Source organism: Balaenoptera borealis (genome assembly GCF_965194805.1).
Source record: "Balaenoptera borealis genome assembly, chromosome: 21".
NCBI lineage: Eukaryota > Metazoa > Chordata > Mammalia > Artiodactyla > Balaenopteridae > Balaenoptera > Balaenoptera borealis.
In genome coordinates, this window is record NC_138880.1 from 36,912,097 (window position 1) to 36,934,043 (window position 21,947).

Genomic DNA, 21,947 nt, shown 5'->3' on the forward strand with positions numbered 1-21,947 from the left:
TTTCTTGATTTGCTGAGTACTCAGGCTTAGATTTTTTCCTTATGATGCTTAACTTCAAGAGACAGGTTCAGTTAGAGCCACTGGATATCTAAAGGACTTATTTCCAAATAGTTTCACAGTCCTTAGAATATTTAAGTCGTTACTTTACCCATTTTTTAGATAGGTAAGTGCAATACAATAAAATGCTTAGCATTTTCAAGGAGCATAAATCAAGGTTCTTAAAGTCACTTTAAGTTTGTTTTGACATTTTCTGTACTTTATCACAATCAGAGAAGCACCTCATATATAGTGCCAGTAAAACAAATGGCATAACTTTGTACGCCCTGTGTTAACCCCTACAATAGCTTGAATCTCCGTTTAGACCTGTCAGCTTACAGCCTGGTTTGTAACATCACCAAGCGGCCAGCCTGAATGGACAACCCTACCAGTATCCCAAGCCCTCGGCCATCGCTTCTTGCCCTCACCCACAGGCTCGTAAGAAGTTACAGAAAACATCTTATCTGCCGTTCAAGTGTCTAAGGTTGCTGCAATTCACACGGAGATCTTTAAAATGTCTGTATTATGAAGTCTTGATGGTAAGGCTCCAATAAGGGAACTTCACATATAAGAGAGTTTTTCCTTTGTTTCCTTGAAGCTCTCAGGCCAAGGCAACTGAATCAAAATCACCATTTCCTGTATACGAAGATAGAATAGAGAAATATGAGGTGTCTTTTTGTAATTAATCCAGACAAGTTGATTCGCAAGATAATGCAATGCACTCATTCTACAGAAATGCATTAAGCCTTTACACGACTATAGGCATTTTGCTCAGTCTGGGGAATATGAAATGAACAAGACATATTCCCTCACTTCTAAGAGCTGGGAGGCTAATATGGGGAGGGGTGGTTGGATCATGGAAGCAAATAATTCCAAAGGTACTGGACAACTGCTCTTCACAGTGGGGTAAAGAGAAAACCAAGAAAGCACACAGGGTGGAAGTTATAACTCAAAATATTATCTCCAAGGTCTTACTGTTTATGTTCCCCTTATTAAACAACTTAGAGACTTTCATTATTAATTATGTAAACGAAGGCATATCCTTTGTTTTTATAGTGGCATGATGAAATAGAAAATTTATCGTCCAAAAAGCATATTAGTGGTCCTATTTAACTCAACTTCTTATACCGAAAGTATTTTATTGTCTACTAAGATTTCTAAGTCGTTAGCGTGACAATTATACTAGCTTTAGAATCTGAAGCTAATTTACATAGCCAACATACTAGGCCCCAATTCTACAAAGCACCTATTTGGAAAATGTAATTTTGGATGATTCCACCAACATTTTGATAAAAAAGTACTTCGTATCAGGTTCATGCAAATGCTATGATTATGCTATACTTTATATAGAATCAGTGAGATTTGGATAATGTAGACAAAGAGTTTCAGATAGTGATGCATTCTCACCATGACAGAAAGAATAATACTACACTTAACCTCACACACTATGAAGGCAACCAAATTGATTTAAAATGTTCAAAAAATGACACCCCATAAGAAAATCAATGCATTTCAGCATAAAGGCAAGATTTGGAATGATGCACTAGTGCTTCTCAGGTGTGTCTACCGTAATGCCGTCCGGAACAGCTTACATCTGCACCTCTCAGCTGCCCTGGTTTTGTGACTGAAGTTGGAACACCATCTTGATGTCTGATTTTCACTTTCCCCTTTGTCCTCCAGACCTTGTTACAGAAAGTACGCTAGGAAGTGTGTTGATGATTTACAACAGAAAGTGAAGTAAAATTAATGACTCTCTCCCCTGAAATAACATAGGTGGGTGAGGCTTAGAAATCCTGATAACTGCACCCTCCAGAACAGGGGTTGGCCAACTAGGGCCTGTGTGCCAAATGCAGCCTGCCACATGTTTTTTGTACAGCCCATGAGGTAAGAATGGATTTTACATTTTGAAATGCTAGAGGAAAAAAAGAAGAATATTTCATGACATGTAGAAATTATATGAAATTCAAATTTCAGTGTCCATGAATAACATTTTGTTGGAACACAGCTATGTTCACTCATTTATGTCTTGTCTGTAATGGCTTTCATGCTACTATGGCGGAGTTGAATAGTTGCTATAGAGATCCTGTGGCCTGCAAAGCCAAAAACATTTACTATCTGGTGCTTCAGCGAAAATGTTTGCTGGTCCTTGTTCAAGAATACAGGTATGTGAGCTGCTCTTTTAAGGATCTTGAAAGCCTCGTCCAGAATGAGGGAATGGGGTTTTCAATTTTGGCAGGGGTATTGATAGTAATAAGAAAAATCTTCCCATATGTGATGTTGTGTATGATGCCTGATGTGCTTTCAAACTAAAATAGTGGAATTCTCTAAAGATGTAAAAACATCGAATAGACACTCAGCAATTTGGCATAATTTAGATTTAGTCTTGCCTGAAGAGATGGGGCTGAATCTGAGGACCAAATAGATCATCCAGATGAGAGCAACTTTAAGACCATTATAACCTATTTAGAGTAAGTAACTTTTAGACTATGATTTTGTGAAAATGTACAATTTCAGGGCCCTTTAACCAGCTAAGAAGCAAAAGCGATATTGTTAGCATTTTGAAAGCTTCCATATCATTTTTTGTGGGTATTCTCAATTTCTTTGTAATCTAAACCCAAAGAGGTCAACCAATAATGAAATACAAATGGTTATGTACCATTTTCCTCATAGTTTCATGTGAAAATGATATAGATTTCTATTACAATGTTTGGGATAAAAGGACTCTAAATCTTTATTTACAAGTTTTCTTTTTTTAGTTAGCATTCTTTCAGAGCCAGTTTAGTCTGTCAGGTAAGTCAGCATTTAGGGATTTTTATCGCTCAGACACTAATGCCGGCTTCTCTTCACATATTCTGTAGTACTCGGCTCCCAGAAGCAATAAACCATAATGGTCTCACTCACCAAAGCCTTTCAATTCATGGATCATAGAGATGATAAATCATAAGAACTCCTCTGGTGGTACCCTCTTGTCTAGAATGGCCTGATTCTTGCATGCCAAACACAGAACACCTTTTCAAAGGGCAGCTACTCAATTGAATAAGGATGTTCACATTCAAGAACAGAGATCAAGTGTTTATGGATGCATGTGTAATAGAAGGATAACACGTTTTGAGACAGATGTTGGCCCCCAGATTGCTATGCTTCTATGGATGGATGACAAAGGAGCTTTTTCCTAACCTACCTTTGGGATTCCACTGTTCACCACCTAAAGCCAGTTCCCCCATTTCAATGAGGTAGTTGCAGGAGATTCATTTTCTTCCCTTGATGGAAGATGGGGGTTTTTTTGGTTTGTTTTTTCCCAGCTTTACTGAGATATAATTGACATACAACATTGTATAATTTTCTGGAGTATAGTGTGGTGATTTGATGTACGCATAACTGCAAAATGATTATCACAGTAAGGTTAGTTAACACACCATCACCTCACATAGTTGTCTTTGTGTGTGTGTGTGTGTGTGTGTGTGTGTGTCTGTGTGTGTGTCTTGAGAACTTTTAAGATCAACTCTCTTAGCAATTTTCAAGTATGCAATACAGTATTGTTAGCTGTCATCACCATGTTGTACATTACATTTTGAAAACTTATTCACCTTATAACTAGAAGTTTGTATGCTTAGATCACCATCACCCATTTCCCCTTTCCCCTTCCCTCCTGGCAACCACTAATCTACTCTCTGTTTCTATGAGTTAACAGTTTTTAGAGTCCATATATAAGTGAGATCATACAGTATTTGTCTTTCTGTGTCTGACTTATTTCACTTAGCGTAATGCCCTCAAGGTCCATCCACGTTTTTACAAATGGCAATATTTTCTTCTTTTTTTTATAGCTGAATAATATTCCACTGTATATATTTGTCACATTTCTTTACCATTCATTCATTGAAGGACACTTAGGTTGCTTCCATATCTTGGCTATTGTAAATAATGCTGTAATGAACATGGGGGTGCAAATACATTTTTGGGTTAATGTTTTTATTTCCTTACCCAGAAGTGGAATTGCTGGATTATACGGTAGTTCTAGTTTTAATTTTTTGAGAAACCTCCATAGTGTTTTCTATAGTGACTGCACCAATTTACATTCCCGCCAGCAGTGCACAGGGCTTCTGTTTTCCCCACATCCTCATCAGCACTTGTTATTTATTGTCTTTTTTTTTTTTTGAAGTTCAAGATTCTATTTTTTTTATTAGTTACCTATTTTATACATATTAGTGTATATACGTCAACCTCAATCTCTCAATTCATCCCACCACCGCCCCCCCCTACTTTCCCCCCTTGGTGTCCATAGTTAATATACGATATTTGTTTTTCTCTTTCTGACTTACTTCTCTCTGTATGACAGTCTCTAGGTCCATCCACGTCTCTACAAATGACCCAATTTCGTTCCTTTTTATGGCTGAGTAATATTCCATTGTATATATGTACCACATCTTCTTTATCCATTCGTCTGTCGATGGGCATTTAGGTTGCTTCCATGACCTGGCTACTGTAAATAGTGCTGCAGTGAACATTGGGGTGCATGTGTCTTTTTAAATTATGGTCTTCTCTGGGTATATGCCCAATTTATTGTCTTTTTGTTGGTAGCCAGTCTAATACGTGTGAGGTGACATATCTCGTTGTGGTTTTGATTTGCATTTCCCTGACAACTGGTGATGCTGAGCACCTTTTCCTGTCTCTGCTGGCCATTTGTGTATCTTCAGAAAACATCTTTTTGGGTCCTTTGCCCATTTTTTTAATTGTTTAATTTATTTGTTTTTCTGATACTGAGTTGTATGAGTTTTTTATGTATTATGGATATAACCCCTTATCAGATATATGATTTGCAAATATTTTCTTCCATTCAATAGGTTACTTTTTCTTTTCTTTTCTTTTTTTTTTTTTGATTGTTGCTTTTGCTGTGCAGAAGCTTTTTAGTTTGATGTAGTCTCACTTTTTTATTTTTGCTTTTGTTGCTTGTGCTTTGATGTTATATCCAAAAAATCATTGCCAAGACCATGATCAACCATTACCATTATCCATATGTTTTCTTCTAGGAGTTTCAGGTCTTACACTTAAGTCTTTAATCCATTTCCAGTTAATTTTTGTGAGGGATGTAAGATAAGGGTCCATTTTCATTCTTTTATATGTGGATTTCCACTTTCCAACACAGTTTATTGAAGAGACTATCTTTTCCCCATTGAGTATTCTTGGCTCTCTTGTCAAATATTAGTTGACCATATCCATTTATAGACTTTTGATTCTGTTCCATTGGTCTATGTGTCTGTTTTATGCAAGTACCATACTGTTTTGATTACTATAGCTTTGTAGTATAGTTTGAAACTAGGAAGTGTGATGCTTCTGCTTTGTTCTTCTTTCTTAAGATTGCTTTGGCAATTCGAGGGGTCTTGTGGTTCCATACTAATTTCTTGAACATGGATGTTTTTCCATTTATTTTTATCTTCTTTAATTTTTTCAATAATGTATTATAGTTTTCAGTGTACAAAACTTCACCTCCTTGGTTAGATTTATTCCTAAGCATTTTATTAATTTTGATGCTATTGTGAATGGGATCATTTTCTTTATTTCTTTTTCATGTAGTTCATGGTTAGTGTATAGAAACACAGCTGATTTTTTTATATTGATTTTGTATCCTGCATCTTTACTGAATTAGTTTATTAGTTCTAAGAGCTTTTTCATGGAGTCTTTAGGGTTTTGTATATATAATATCATGTCTTCTGCAAATAAAGGCAGTTTTATGTCTTCTTTTCTGATCTGGATGCCTTTTATTTATTTTTCTTGGCTACTTTCTCTGGCTACAAGTTCCAGTACTATGTGGAATCGGAGTGGTGAGAGTGGGCACCCTTGTTTCATTCCTCATCTCAGAAGAAAAGCTTTTCAACTTTTCATCATTGAGTATGATGTTAGCTGTGGGCTTGTCATATATGGCCTTTATTATGTTGAGGTACGTTTTTATACCCAATTTGACAGTTTTTGTCAAGAAAGGATGTTGAATTTTGTCAGATGCTTTTTCTGCATCTATTAAGGTAATCATATAATTTTAACCTTTCATTCCATTAATGTGCTGTATCACATTTATTGATTTGTGTATGTTGAACCATCCTTGCATCCCAGGTGTATGATCATGGTTTACAGTCCTTTTAATGTGCCATTGAATTAGGTTTGCTAGTACTTTGTTGAGAATTTTTACATCTATGTTCATCAGGGATATTGGCCTGTAGTTTTCCTGTAGTGTCTTTATCTTGCTTTGGTATCAGGATAATGCTGGCCTTGTAAAATGAGTCTGGAAGTGTTCCCAATGGAGAATATCTTGGCATAACTCAGGATAGGGCAGAATATCCAAGTTCTCTTTGTTGTACTAGACAGTCCCAGAGAGATGGAGTAATAGAGGAAGGACCAGTTAAAAATCTATTGTCAATAGAATTAACATTTAAATCAGTTTATCCTCTAGAGCACATAGACCCCAGGCTGGGCCGCAAATAACACATTTTCTCAGTGCTAAAAGTTCTATCTATAAAGCTAGAAAAATTCTATCCATCATATACAATGCCATACCTATTTTTCCTTCTTCTATTTTTATATTAATACAATTACTATCTTTTTCTCTTTCCTTCCAAATATCTGACTATCTACTAACATGACCACATTGACATGACTGTCAATTGGACTTCCTCCCAGATGAGCTGCATTATCCTCTCTTCCAGAGCAGTTTCTTGGAGCCACATTCATAAACTGATCTCTCTTCCCTCCCTTCATCACTTTGTGGGGAACACAGAATTTTGTATATAATATGCATCTGACTAGGTTCTTCAGATGAATAATAATAATAAAAAAAAAGCAGCATCAGTAATAGTGTTTTAAAATACTCTGACCCTTTGTAACAACAAAGTTAATGCTAGTTTTTAGGATTTCACTGGGTCTTCAAAAAGAAAGTAATCAATGACTATTGACATCCCACAGCACAACAGGTATTAGATTATAGTGTTCTGTTGTGTGTCTGAAAGGATTTTATTTTACTCTTTTCAAAGGGAAAAAACATCAGCCTTCAAGTTCTGGTTCCCATTTTTCTCAGTGTTCAGTAACTATCAAATATAAAACTGTATACAAATCTGAGCACATTTGTGTACAGGATCTTTTCATTTTTGCATTTATGCTAATCACCATCCCAGAATCTCTACTGAGTGATGTTCTTTAGAATTAGCTGCTAAGACCTTGGAGTTTCAGTTCAGTATTGATTCTGTGTTGAATAAATGCTGTTCACACTTAGTAAAAAGGTCAATATTATTGCTAGTTAAGGAACAGCTACGAAGCCTGTTCTAATGCTGAGAATCTGGATGGCATGGCATGTTTGTAAGACTTTGTTAATTCCATGTTTGACAGTGTTATTAAATAAAGACTCCCTTGTCTTCATCTGCAAACTATAAAATGTATAAAGATATTCACATTTTAAAATCTAACTGCTCTTCTGAAAGTTAAGACACATATGGTTAAAGCCGGCTTTTAAAATGATTAAATGGTTTGCAAAATAGTTGGTGCAGTTTAATAAAGGACAATCAACTGTTTTATCTGTTAAGTGACCCACACTTGCAGAGACAATATTTGAAAAATCATGCAGTTCATTTCCTCTGATAAGTCATTAAAGATTTTATTTGTTATCTTAATTTTAGCAGAGGATTTAAGAGATCATCCTGTGCTTTGCTTTTTTTTCTCTCTTGGGTTGTTTTTCTTAAGGTCATTCCACAATTGAAATGAGCCTACAAAGAAGGGGAAAGGAAGCATTGCTGTCTTGTAAAGAACTCAGAGAGAGAAGATTGAAAGTTGTGTTTGGGGACTAGGAATAGATTTCATCTGTTCATTCTGTCCTTACTCTCTATTACCAGAGATAATTGAGAGTTGACTGGACTTAAATGAATAATGAATATATGCCCAATTCATTTTTTAATATATCGGTGAAAATGTTGGATTACTCTCAAGGAACTAGCATCTCATTATAGCTGTATTTTCTTAAATATAAACCCACACCATGCTAGCAAAGTTAGTCTGAAACAAGTCAAAACACCAAAGAAGTATTATAAATAAAATCAAGTGTGTGTGGGGGGAGGAGGGAGGGAGAGGGGAGAGAATGAATGAAAGTCACATTTTTATACTCTGAAAACATCAGGAAGTGAATCACTCTTGCTACTTTTAACCATTTTGATGAGGCATTACCTAAGTGAACTGCTTCCTAATTTCTTAACCAGAATATGTTGAGGATATATGCATAATTTAAACTTCTAATGATGCAGGGCCATCATTATAAATATTGCACAATGACTTTCCAAGAAGATAGTTCCCTTTTATATCAGCTGAAGTCAGACAACCCAGCTTTTTTGAGTACCTCTGTCTACTTTTAATATTTTTTTGTTCAGCATTCCTCTTTTCAATGCCTATAGGTAGACTCTGATTTTCTGTATCTAAACCACTACACATTTCAAAGCCATGTAATCAAGTTTGTTAGAGTTATCTACAAAGTAAAAGTTGCTGAGAAAGAACTTAGAAGTTCTTATGAGTGAAATGCATAGAATTTAGCCTGAGAACTTTTGAATAACTATTTAAACCATTCAAAACAATTCCTCCTCTTTCTCCTCCTCCTTCCTTTCTTTTTTTCTTGATCATTGTCAAAATAGCCATACTACTGAGTTCCATATAAGAAGGTATAAATTTGGGGTGGGATGGAGGAATTTACCCTAAAGATTGCTTGTATAATATGTGCATATATAAAATAATTTTCCTTGAAAAATGTATTTCTGTATATACATGTACACATATATAGTGTATATTTGATGTATAAATAAGAAACATTTTCTATTAAGTAAAATTAATAATGGTGAGAATGAGAGTAAATGAGAGTTCCTGTTGCTCCACATCCTCACCAGCATTTGGTGTTGTCAGCGTTTTGGATTTTGACCATTCCAATAGGTGTGTAGTGGTATCTTGTTGTTTTAATTTGCAGTTCCTTAATGACATATGATGTGGAACATTCCTTCATATATTTATTTGCCATCTGTATATCTTCTTTGGTGAGATGTCTGTTCAGGTTTTTGCCCATTTTTTAATCTGGTTGTTAATTGTCTTATTATTGAGTTTTAAGTGTTCTTTGTATATATATTTTTTAACATCTTTATTGGAGTATAATTACTTTACAATGTTGTGTTAGTTTCTGCTATATAACAAAGTGAATCAGTTATATGTATACATATATCCCCATATCCCCTCCCTCTTGCGCCTCCCTCCCACCCTCCCTATCCTACCCTCTTTGTATATTTTAAATAACAGTCTTTTACGAATATTTTCTCCAAGTCTGTGGCTAGACTTCTCATTCTCTTGACATTGTCTTTCACATAACAGAAGTTTTTCATTTTAATGAAGTCCAGCTTATCAATTACTTCATTCACAGACCATGGTTTTGATGTTGTATCTAAAAAGTCACCACTATATCCTAGAATATTAGGTTTATTGCTATGTTATCTTTTAGGACTTTTGTAGTTCTGTGTTTTACATTTAGTCTGTGATCTATTTTGAGTGCATTTTTGGGAAAGGTGTAAGGACTATATCTAGATTCACATTTTTGCATGTGGATGTTCAGTTGTTCCAGCACCAGTTGGTGAAAAGACTCTCTTTGATTTCTTGTATTGCCTTTGCTCTCTTGTTGAAGACCAGATAACTACGTTTATGTGGACCTATTTCTGAACTCTCTATTCTGTTCCACTGAACTATTGCTCTATTCTTTTTCTAAGACCACACTGTGTTGATGACTGTAGCTTTATGGTAAGTCTTGAAGTTGGGTAGTGTCTGTCCTCCAACTTTGTTCTTTTCCTTCAATATCATGTTGGTTATTCAGGGCCTTTTGCTCTCCACATAATCTTTAGAATCAGTGCGTCAATATCCACAAAAATCTTGCTGGGATTTTGACTGAGGCTGTGCTGAATCTATAGATCCTGTTGAGAAGAACTGACATCTTGACAATATTGAGTCTTCCTGTGTATTAGCATGGAATATCTCTCCATTTATTTATTGCTTCTTTGATATCTTTCACCAGTTGCATATTTCTCCTACTACAGATCTTGTTAATATTTAGGTAGACTTACACCTAAATTTGAAAAGAATACATACAGTAGAATATCCAGTAGAGCAGGGTAAATGAGACCAGGAGTACCAGTGGATGGGGGAGGAGCCATTTGCAATTTTAAACAGGGCTTTTTTCAAATGAAGCCTCCCTGAGAAAAAGAAATTTGAATAAAGACTTTAAGTAAGCTTGCCTGGTGTGTTTAAGGAACAGCAAGGAAACTGTGGAGTGGAATGAAAAGGAAGGATTCTAGAAGCTGAGGTCAAAGAGGTAACAGGGGTTCAGATCATGTGGGGCCTTCGTAAGTCATTATAGGGACCATGGCTCTTGTGCTGAGTGACAGGTAGAAGCATTGCAGGATTTCCAGCAAAGGCATGACATCATCTGACATATTTTGAAAGGGTCACTCTGGCCGCTGAGTTGAGAATACATAATTAGGAGCGGGCAAGTGCAGATAGAGAGAGAATAGTTGGGAGGCTATTGCAATAATACAGGCAAAAGATGGTTGTGGCTCAACATAAGAGTGATTGAAATGGAGAGTAGGTCCGAATCTGGATATATTTTTAAGGTAGAGCTAAAAAAGTATTACCTAATAGATCAGAAGAGGGGAGTGAAAGAAAGAGAGGCATCAAATATGACCACCAAGGGTTTGTTTGTTTGTTTGTTTGTTTATTTTTGGCTGCGTTGGGTCTTCGTTGCTGCGTGCGGGCTTTCTCTAGTTGAGGCGAGCAGGGGCTACTCTTTGTTGCGGTGCGCGGGCTTCTCATTGCGGTGGCTTCTCTTGTTGCGGAGCACGGGCTCTAGGCATGCAGGCTTCAGTAGCTGTGACATGCGGGCTCAGTAGTTGTGGTTCGTGGGCTCTAGAGCGCAGGCTCAGTAGTTGTGGCTCATGGGCTTCGTTGCTCCACAGCATGTGGGATCTTCCCGGACCAGGGCTCGAACCCATGTCCCCTGCATTGGCAAGCGGATTCTTAACCACTGTGCCACCAGGGAAGCCCCCCACCAAGGGTTTTGACCAGAGTAACTGGAAGTGTTGGAGTGGCCATTGACTGAGATTGGAAAGATTGCAAAAAGAGTAGATTTTAGAATTCAGAAGTTCTTGTTCACACATATTTACTTGAAATTGCGTCTTTAGGCAACCATGTAGAAATGACGAGTAGATAATTGCATACATGAATCTGAATTTAAGGAGAGAGAGAAAGAGATCTGAAGTGGAAATATAAATATGGAAGTTGCCAGCACATAAATGGTACTGAAGTTTTGAGACTAGAGAGTTCAAGGGATGAATCTAGAAATATAAAGAGGAAGAAGGGCTGAGCCCTGGGGCCCTCCGCAATTAAAAGGTTGGGGATAAGAATCCGTGAAGGACCTGAAAAGGAGTGGCCTGTGAAGTAGGAGGGAAATCAGAATACAGTGTCCTGAAAGCCAAGTGAATGCAAGTGTATTAAGGAGGGGGAAGTGATACACTATGTCAAATGCTGCTGATGGATTCAAGTAAAATGAAGACTGAGGACTGACCTTGGGATTTAGGTGGAGAGATCCTGGGCTGCCTCGACAAGAGTGGCTTCTGTGGATAAAAGCTTGACTGGATTTAAGGAAGATGGGAGCAGAGCATTTGGAGACATCAAGTAGAGGCAATCCTTTATGGATTTTTTCTACAGGGAAAGCAAAAATAATTAATTAAATTAAAAGAGGCAGCAGATGGCAGAGAAGTTAAGATAAAGCTTTCTTTTCTTTAAGATGAAAGAAATAACTATTTGGGATAATGGCCAAAAAATAAATGATATGATAATATAGATAAGAGGGTAAAATTACTGATAGCAAATATGATAACATATTTTGGGGGGATTTGAAAGACTATAAAATACATGTTTAAATCAATAAGTAACAAAGTAACATCTAGTCTGCAAATTGACCCTTTTGCATCCCATTCAAAATTCTGACCCACTGTAGAATGATACCAGTTAAGTAAGTCTTGATCCCTTATATGATTAAAACAACTAGTACTAAAGTGTGTATTAGGCTTAACATCCCATCTAAAGTCTATTATATTTTTAACGATTTGCAGTAAAATGAATCTGTAACTGGAAGGTATTTTGGGTGGCATTTTTGGACCACTTGAGACATTACGCATTATATATTTTCTTTTTCAGAGAGTAAAATAAGCTGAGTTAGTATTGTTATCCAGAAAAAAAATGCCCCAAACAGAAGCCTAGATCAAAGAAATGGACAAAAATCTTTAAAGTAGAAACAGGGCTCACACCTCTTCCCCACTTCCCACAGCTAAACCCGTCCCCGCCGTAAGTGACAAAGAACAGATTCTGTCCAGAGTCCAGCACCACAAAAGCAGAGTCTATTTGTAACACTGAGGAGTCAGACTGGAAATAGAAATTGGGTGCTTTACAATGAAGAACCTGCTAGCTGGGGGCAGATTTAGGCGGGTGGGCTCAGGAGGCTTCTTACTGAGCTCTCATTCGGGGAAGCAAAGCATCTTCAACCCAAAAGTATGTTTGTCCTCAAAGTTATCTTCTTGCTTTGCCCTTGAAAACCTGTTGGATTCCGAACCTGATTTGACTGAGCCTGCAGCAGGGGCACTTATACAAAATGATGGCCCTTTTTCCCCTCTCATCTGAAATCACATTGTTTTAGTGCTGGTTGACTAAATTAACCATACCTGCTGATGCTGCTGAATCTGAAAAAGGAACCCCAAATAAAACTTTGCTGGAGGACCATGCCTATGACCCATGGATCCCATAGGGTCTGAGCAAAAACTCTGCCTATGGACTTGACACCCCCGTGTTCGGTCAGGCCCAGGAATTACTGACTCTCACCCTATTCTTAGCACAGACACTTTGAAAGAGAACTTTCCTGGGCAGAGTAGAGATAGCATAGCACATTACATTTCAGAACCTCAAATCCATCTTTGCAAAGGGTGGCTTTCTTACACAAGGCGTAGCATACATACGCTTAAATGCATATGTGGACTTAAATGCATGTTGATGAGAAGAATCCAAGTGAATTAATTTGTAGGATACCGTATACTCCAATTATGCATAAAGTCATATGAAAAATCAGGGACTTTCCATGTAAATGATTAAGTAAAAATGATCTTTAAGATACTCACAAGAACTGCCTTTCCCTTTCTTAAGAATGTGTACGTAAAGGGTTAATATCATATATAAGGTAGACATTTAATGGATAAATTTAAAAGCAGCTAAGAACATAGCATCCTGTGTATAACTTTCATAATTGTGCGTTCCTCCAGAGATAATGGATATCATTATCAGCGGCGCCTGTCCTAGGAAACTTGGCAAGGTTATGATTGTTTGTTACAGCTTTGGTTATATTAACATACACATTAATATTTATAAATATTTGATGTCATGTTAATTTTTCATATAAGATGATTTATGTAATGTTGCTGTGCCCTGTTAGAGGGCATTTGCAATATGCTTCAAAAGGGAACTGAATTGATGCATGTTCTTTAAGGGGACTTGCCTGTATATCACTGTTCTTACGATGCATTATTTGGAACAAAAGTGTTTCCTAGTAAATTATGTGAATTGTGGATTTACTCCATTAACATTTTAAATAAAACATAAAGGAAAAGATCATGCCGAAACTATTTGCTGCATTTTTAAAAGGAGCTCTTTTCTCCTGAAGCAGGACAAAGTTTACTGAAACACTCTTTTTCAAAAACGAAGTCATCAAGTAAGCAATGCTTTTAAAATTTTCTTTTAAATTTTTCGTAGTCTATATAGCATGCAAACTGGGATATTTCGAAAGGGGTATTAACTTGGGATGGGAAAATAATTGCAGTACTCTTGTTTTTCTTTGTCAATTTTCTTTTACTAAAGTATATTTTACTGAGACCAAATTTGAATATTAAGGAAATTGCATATAAATTAGGCAGGATATGTATTATAAGTCAAATATAAGTTATTAAATAAATATTTGCTTTAGGTGAAAAATATTAATTTGTTTTTAGAAAGTTTAAGCTGCTTTAAGCAGAATTTTAGTTTATGTAGATTGTGGTAACTTGAAACCAATAATATATAGTATAAAGAATTATAGGTTTGTTTAGTAATTATAGTAATGTTTTCTAAATAGTTCCGCAGTCTACATTACCAAATAGTATTGTTAATAATGCTTTGCCTTTTCATTTTGGTCAAAAGAGCCACAGAATAAAATCTGTAGGAAAACTAAAAAGCCCTCTTTTATATGGTAATTCATTTCCCTGTTATAATAGATGTTACCTTTTTATACTTTTTTCTGTGTAGGAATTTTTTAGTGTCATCTGTAATTATGCTATTAGCAGAAGAGCTATTAATAAAATTTGAGTTTGGGTGTACTTTTTCTTTTTCAGTAATTTAACATATCCCTTTAATTGTTCCTTTTTCCCTGTTAAAAGAAACTTGAGATTCAAGTTTTCTTTAAGGAGAACAACTCAGTATTAACTGATTTTTCTCTTTCTGCATATCCAAAATGAGATATCACCCTCTGTGGTATAACAATAAGAATCTAGTTAGTAAATCTGAGAATTTTGGAAATCCTCATTTAAAGTATATATGTGTGTACATATACATATATACATACATATACATGTATACGTATATGACTAGAATTAAATATTTTATTCTTCTAATTTATCATCAAATAATAATTGTTACTTTTTAAATCATACCTCACATTATATTAAGCCCTTGAAAAACTCAAAAATTAACTCAAGAAACTAGCTTGGAATTGACATTCTAAATTTCAGTTTGCTCATACTATCTACTTTCACAAAATTAACAATTAATTTGAGTTAAATGTAATGACTTCTTTCCTCATATTTTCATACTCAAATTAATTCTGTCATCACAATGATTCACATTATAAAAAAATTACACCAGGTCATCAGGGAGGAAAATGCCTTAATTTAAGGTTACCCAGCAAAATCTGTGGCAACAAAGCACTTGGAAAAAATGAGAATAAGGGTTACATCCCCAGGTGATAGCCAGCTAGCATTCCACAGAGTATATCACTATCAAGTCATTTTGAATTCACATAATAAATACCATTCCTTACTGAAAAATCAATACCATTATTTTATTGAAAAAAATGTTGCTAAAGCAAATAGTTTTAGAAAAGCAGTAAGTAGCAGATAAATTGTGTTAAGCATACATACTGTGAGCTAGCACCTAAACATGCTTAGCTTAGAATATTTATATTACAGATGTGGAAATCTACTTCTATTCCATAATGTGTAATACAAAGAAAAGGAAAATATGGACATAGGTTTTTTTACAAATAGACAAATTTATGTTGTTTAATATTAATCAGAATTCACTCTTCAGAATTCTTACTTCCTAAAGAAGAAGTATCAAAAAATTTTAAGGGGTAATATTGAATATGATCAAAAAGTTACAAAGTGAAATAACTGAAATTGTTGAATGCATCAGCAGAACCACCTTGTTTGAAAGAGTATACAACATGTCACCAGTCAGGGAAAACCCAGAATTTAAAAGCTCTCGGTATAAAAGGATAACCAAAAAAGGGTAATGGAAGAGTGACTCTCACAAAAAGAATGGTATTATACTTTATATTATATATCAGACTGAAAGTTCTCAGTGATGCACTGATTTTTTACAGGTGTAAATATGTATTAAGAAAATAGTAAATTGAGAAAAAAGAAGGTAAATTATTAACTGTATTATTTTTAAAGCATCCGGGAGTAAATGCTGCCAAGAGACTGTTAGTTTATTTTAAAACAATGGCAAAGTATAAGACTATACTAAGAAATATAGATATACAGACATATCTATCTATCTATTCATCCATATACACAAACAAATACACACATGAATATACAGATATATCTGTGGTATCTCCAAATATATAAATCTATATTGAGTTGGCTAGTAATTTTCCTATTGTAAAGTTTCTAATCTAGTCATAATATTGCAAAGAAACAAAACCATAATCAGAATAGCTCACCACTCCAAATTAGATTGTATCTTTTTTTTAAATTTAGGCAAAGCAAACTTTTTTCTTAAATATACTTCAAATGGAGAGAGTGGTCTGAGAAATCATGATTACAAAAATAATGTACAATTTAATTGAAATCAAGGATTTGGGTCCAATTTAAGTTATCCAAATTAAAGAAATGATGACCCCTTCAGATAAAGGTTTAACTGATTTAAAATACTAACCTGCAAAGCAGTTTGTCTAGATAAACATAAAAAAAAATCATTTTGCTGGTATTCTCACCAAAATTTGATATTAAAAAGATAATCCATAGAAAATCAATACTAGTAAGGTTAAATGGATCAAACTCATACACATACAAATCACATTTCTTTTTATAACTGATTAATAGTCACATAGTGTTAACAGTCACCAAAATGTTCTACCATGGGTTTGAGTAATAGTGTAATAAATTAAGGTTTTATATCAACCACCACGGAGGCCACTTTTTGAGAAGTCCGCTTGCCTCGTCCGAGACAGTGCACTCAGCCAAGTTGCACATTTTCTTCACTAATTAAAAGAAGTAGTTATTGAATGAGTGCAGTGGCTCAACATCATGTATCACTGCAAGAAGAGAGAACCCATTTTTCAATCCTGTATACCTTTTTCTCACCTTCATATCTGTGCAGGTGGTATTAAATAAATGTTTAAAATTAAGACAAACCTAGAAGACTTGTAGCATCACTTCACAGAAATCATCACATTAAGCCTATGACTAAAATACGTTATATTCACTTTGGTTTTTACTACATAAGTTGAACTGGAAGAACAGTACTTGGTTAGATAAATGAAAGATATTAATTATAAACTGCATGGAAACCTTTAACATTTTTAAATGCTACCTCATTTGATTCTCACAACATCTTGTGACATAAGTTGATATTGCGAAGACTTTCGGTTCCTTCTTGTGTGGTAGATTTAACCCCAGGATGAAATGAAATTGTTACTTGACAAATAGTTCAGTTTGTTGGTGGTGATAGTGATCTTTGGCATATCAAGTGGATTTTTGGCCATGGCCGTCTTCATAAACTAATCTAATCCCTTCAGTAGCTCTCTATGACATGAACTGTGTTGACATAAGTGTAAAATCTAAAGGTGGTGGGAACTGGAGGAGACAAAGAAGTTGTTTTCTGTAACTTAATCCTCAACATATGGCCTGTCCGTATGTGTAAAATTAATGTGCCCAGTACAATCAATAATATAATAGTTTATCAGTCATTAAGGAGCACAACAAAATACGTTTTATCTGTACTAATATGCATCCATTATGAAGATAACCAAAATTAATAAAGTGAGATCAGGCCATAGTTCACTCTTTTTTTGATTTATGAATATGAGTCTGTTCTTTAAGTCCTTTCTAAAATAAGTCTCCTGGGGCTTCCCTGGTGGCGCAGTGGTTAAGAATCCGCCTGCCAATGCAGGGGACACGGGTTCGAGCCCTGGTCCGGGAAGATCCCACATGCCGCGGAGCAACTAAGCCTGTGCGCCACAACTACTGAGCCTGCGCTCTAGAGCCCGTGAGCCACAACTACCAAGCCCATGTGACACAACTACTGAACCCCGTGCACCTAGAGCCCATGCTCTGCAACAAGAGAGGCCACCACAGTGAGAAGCCCACGCACCGCAACAAAGACCCAACGCAGCCAAAAATTAATTAATTAATTAATTACATTTTTAAAAATAATAAAATAAAAATTCAAATTAAAAAAAAATAAAATAAAATAACCCTCCCATCATAATATATCATATCCATAAAGAAGCAAAGATAATGGGCTTACTTTATACTCCAGTTTCAGTTATTTATATTAAATTCTGCCTTTGGGAAGAGTTGTGGGTAACAGAATGCACAAAGGGTCAATAAGGATGTGTATTTTTCCTTCTACTGTGATCTACTGCTATTCAGAACAGTTGATTAGACAGGTTCATTATTGTTTTGCAACCACACAGACACCATTATTATCCACATTTACTCCCCAACGTGTTCTCATGGACAGGTTTTCAATGATTTGTAATTTCAAGTAGCAGCAAGCTTACAAGTCGCCCTTCTTAACTTTCCTGCTCCTCTAAAGAGAATTACCAACTTCTACAAGCTAAAGGCCACTGGAGCAGTCACAGCCTTCCTGCAAAATTTTCATCAGAGTCACAAATGTTTATCATTCAAAACGTTTATTATATCCAGACCTTAAAATAGTGATTTAACTCTATGCTGTGGAGATTAGTTACTGAAGAGAGAATCATCATTCAGTTCTCAAGAGAGAACTGAAATCTTCTGCAAGTGTAACCTTAAGCCATTATTTTAATACGTGTGCTGACGGTTGCAGTAATTTTGTTTATAGATATAGATAAAGGGATTATAAAATATTGGGAGCAATTTTTATTGTAAATCTGTTTACACATAAAGAAAGATGAATAAGCTTGCTGTGGAACAGGATTTAAAGTTTTGTCGAGTTCATTTTTTTCACATTGTAAAATAATTAACTTTTCTCAAAAACAGACTCAAGCAACAGAAAAAGGTGTTTTCATTGTGGAATTCTCATCGGAGTTGTGTTTGTTTTAAAAGGCATTTCTCTTTCATTAAGCTTTGTATTCATTTTGACTTTGTATTTCTGTGTGTACATGATTTTGTGTACATGTATAAAAGGTAAACTAAATTATGATCAGAACTGGTTCTATTCCTCCTGTTTCCAGTAAGGAAGAAATAGGTGTCATTGTTAAGTGTTTGGGCCCTGGAATCAGGGTTATCAATCCTGGCTCTTGGCCAAATTACTTACTCTGCAATGAACTCATCTTTAAAATGGGGGAAATAAAGTAACTATTTTTGAAGTTGTTATGACAATTACAGGAGATAATGCATGTTAAGTGCTGAGCACATTGTCTGCAAGAAAGAACTCATGCAGGTAAGGTGAAGCGGGGTAGGAGGAAGGGCCGAATGAGAACCAGGTGTACTAATGATATACTAACGAGCAGTTAAGACAATATAAAAAAAGACTTATTTGAATGTCTTCCCCCACTATTCACAATAAGGACTTTAAATTTGTAAAGTAAGGGGAAACAAGATCACATCCTTACGTATAATAATAGTACTTCTTCGTTGAAAGTCACATCCTTCAGAGACAAGTCATTGCAAAAGAAGGAAGTGATGCTAGGGTAGAGAGAATGCTTTATGTTAAAAATTTAAGGGCTTTCAGCAAGAGCGGTACTTCTGAGAACCATCCTGGAGAGATAGCCTGGGATGCTGACCTGTAAAATGCCTCGCTTCCAAAGACAGCTCTTAATTTTTTGGACATATCTATTCTTGATTTCTATTAAAAGCTGTACATGTTGAATCAGTCCTATTCCATCTCACACAAAGAATTCTTTAATTTCTGATAATAAATAGAACTAATACATATTTAAAGATTCATTCAAACTCTACATAATTTTAGAATCATACATTTACTATTGAACAATGTAGTCAGCCAAAATTTGTACTCAGTAATCCAACCATTAAGACACATAGAAAAATGCTATCTCAACTTATAACTCACTGATTTTTCTACTTTTGGAAAGAATGATTCAAAATCCAACTTTGAAGTGTTACTGAATTTTCAGCTGGAATTTCTTCAGACAGATATTCTCACCTTCTTCATTCTGTGAATTTGGGTTTCTTCCTTAAATAGGAATGTGTCACTTTTGAAAATAATTCAACTAGATTTATTTGCATCAACTTCTCTTGAATAGGCTAATGACAAAAACTGAAATACCTAGTTGCGTTATGTAAAGCATTTAGCGCAGGGCAATACTTCTCAGACTTCCCTGTACATAGGAATGCTCTGGAAAGCGTGTTAAAAATGCTGATTTATTGGTTCCATCCTTGAAGGTTCTGATTCCACAGAGCCGAGGTGGGGCTCAGGAATGTATATTTTATTAAGAACCCCCAGGTGATTCTGATACACGTGGTTTAAAGGTCACAATTAGAAAAACATTGGTCTCGGACTACTACAGATTTTGTCAGCCCGTTTATTATCAAGATAATCATCAAATTTTAATATGGAACCTCTTTATTATCAAAATCTTCAAAATACTATAAAGGTTGATTTCTTTTTGTAAAAAATTGTATTGCAGTATAGTTGATTTGCAATGTTGTGTTAATTTCTTTTATATAGCAAAGTGACTCGGTTATACATATATATCTTCTTTTTCACATTCTTTTCCATGATGGTTTATCACAGGATATTGAATATAGTTCCCTGTGCTCTACAGTAGGACCTTGTTGTTTATCCATCCTCTATATACTAGTTTGCATCTGTTGATCCCAAACTCCCAGTCCTTCCCTCCCCTACCCGCTAAAGGTCGATTTCTAGTAAGTGTGAAAATAGATATGACTTGTGCCCGGGTCTGATTCAAATCTAGTTTCTAAGTAACACAGCAAACTCTGGAGGCGGGAGTCCGGAACTTACTCATCCGTGCAAATGGAGAGACTCCGTACAGCAGAGCATCAGGCGAGGACCCGGACCCAGGGCTCTCACGGGCTCCCTCTTTTCCTCCCACCATCCTTGAAGTTTATCTTCAGCGTAAGCTTGTTCTTCCTTTGCTTTCCTCTAACTCAGATTCTCCCTCTGCCAATTTCCTCCCTCTTTATAGACTCTGAGCTCATAATCTTCTCATGGCCTACTTTTTTTCCTCCTAGATATCTCATCCAAGGGTAAAAGAGGGGAAAGGTACATACTGCTCTTTCATAGATTTCGTGGATTAAAAGTGCTGGATTTGGAGGCAAGCACTAGGAAAGAAGTGGCCAGTAAACAGGATCTGCCCAGGCCAGATTCTTCTTTCTCCCAATCTTGTCCAGAAATGCCAGGCTCCTTCCATTCTTCCCTGAGCCAAACAAAACCCAGAGCTACATCTTCATCAGAGAAACGAAAAATCAGACCTTACAGCCTTGTCAGAACTTGCTTTATTCCAATCTGAGTCTTTTAGCCTTTTCATGGCCTTAATCTACAACACTCCTCTCTTAGTAATGTATTACGCTACAGAGAAAACCAGGCTCTGCGGTCTTAATGTAGTGTAAGCAAAGTGCACCAAAGTTTCAGTCGAGAGAATACCCAAAATGTTAGAAATAACTTTTTCTGCCCCGTGTGGGCAGCTTATATTCTGAGAGTAGTGCTGTTTAAAACAAACAATTCCACAACCCACGAAGACGATTGCTTAGCCTTCCAGAACACAAGCCCACGTGACTGTGATTGAATTTACTTCTGAAATCAGTATTTAGGAATGATCCAGTTGCAATGTCTGAGAGAAATCGGTCGGAATCAAACACAGGCTTGTAGTGAAAGTAAAGAGTAAAAGATCAAAATCCTATGTTGCACTGAAATGTTCTAAAGTCTTGAGGAAGTCCGTTTTCTCACTATCTCCACTTCAAATGGGTGTAGCGGTCCATGATGTGCTTTGCTATTTTGAGGAAATAGTATACGAGCATGAATTACAACCTAAATTACACGTGTATGTTGAGAGTTGCGGCGGTGTTGATGATGTAAACAGCTTTTCTCTCCCAGCGTTTGCGGACAAAATTCTGACTTCTTCTAAAATCAGTCTCACACACACTGCACACGTTTGTGGGCAAAATGTGAAACTCCCCTCTCTGCTTCCATGTCTTTAGTTGATATTTCACAGACAAGAAGTTTTCTGGGACTGAACCCTAAATGATCTGTTAATGATTTGGGATTTTAAACAGTTCACTCTGAAAGCTGGTTCTTGTAATCAAGTTTGACATGAAAATAGTACTGTCATTAAATTCAAGGAAATACCATCGTTTAATGCTTAATCACAT

General features: G+C 35.9%; 1 protein-coding gene across 1 annotated transcript in view; it reads left to right on the forward strand.

Moving 5' to 3' along the window:
* TENM3 (teneurin transmembrane protein 3) overlaps window positions 1–21,947 on the forward strand; it is a 2,383,554-nt gene that overhangs the window by 1,764,352 nt on the left and 597,255 nt on the right. The gene's annotated exons all lie outside the window — the stretch shown is intronic.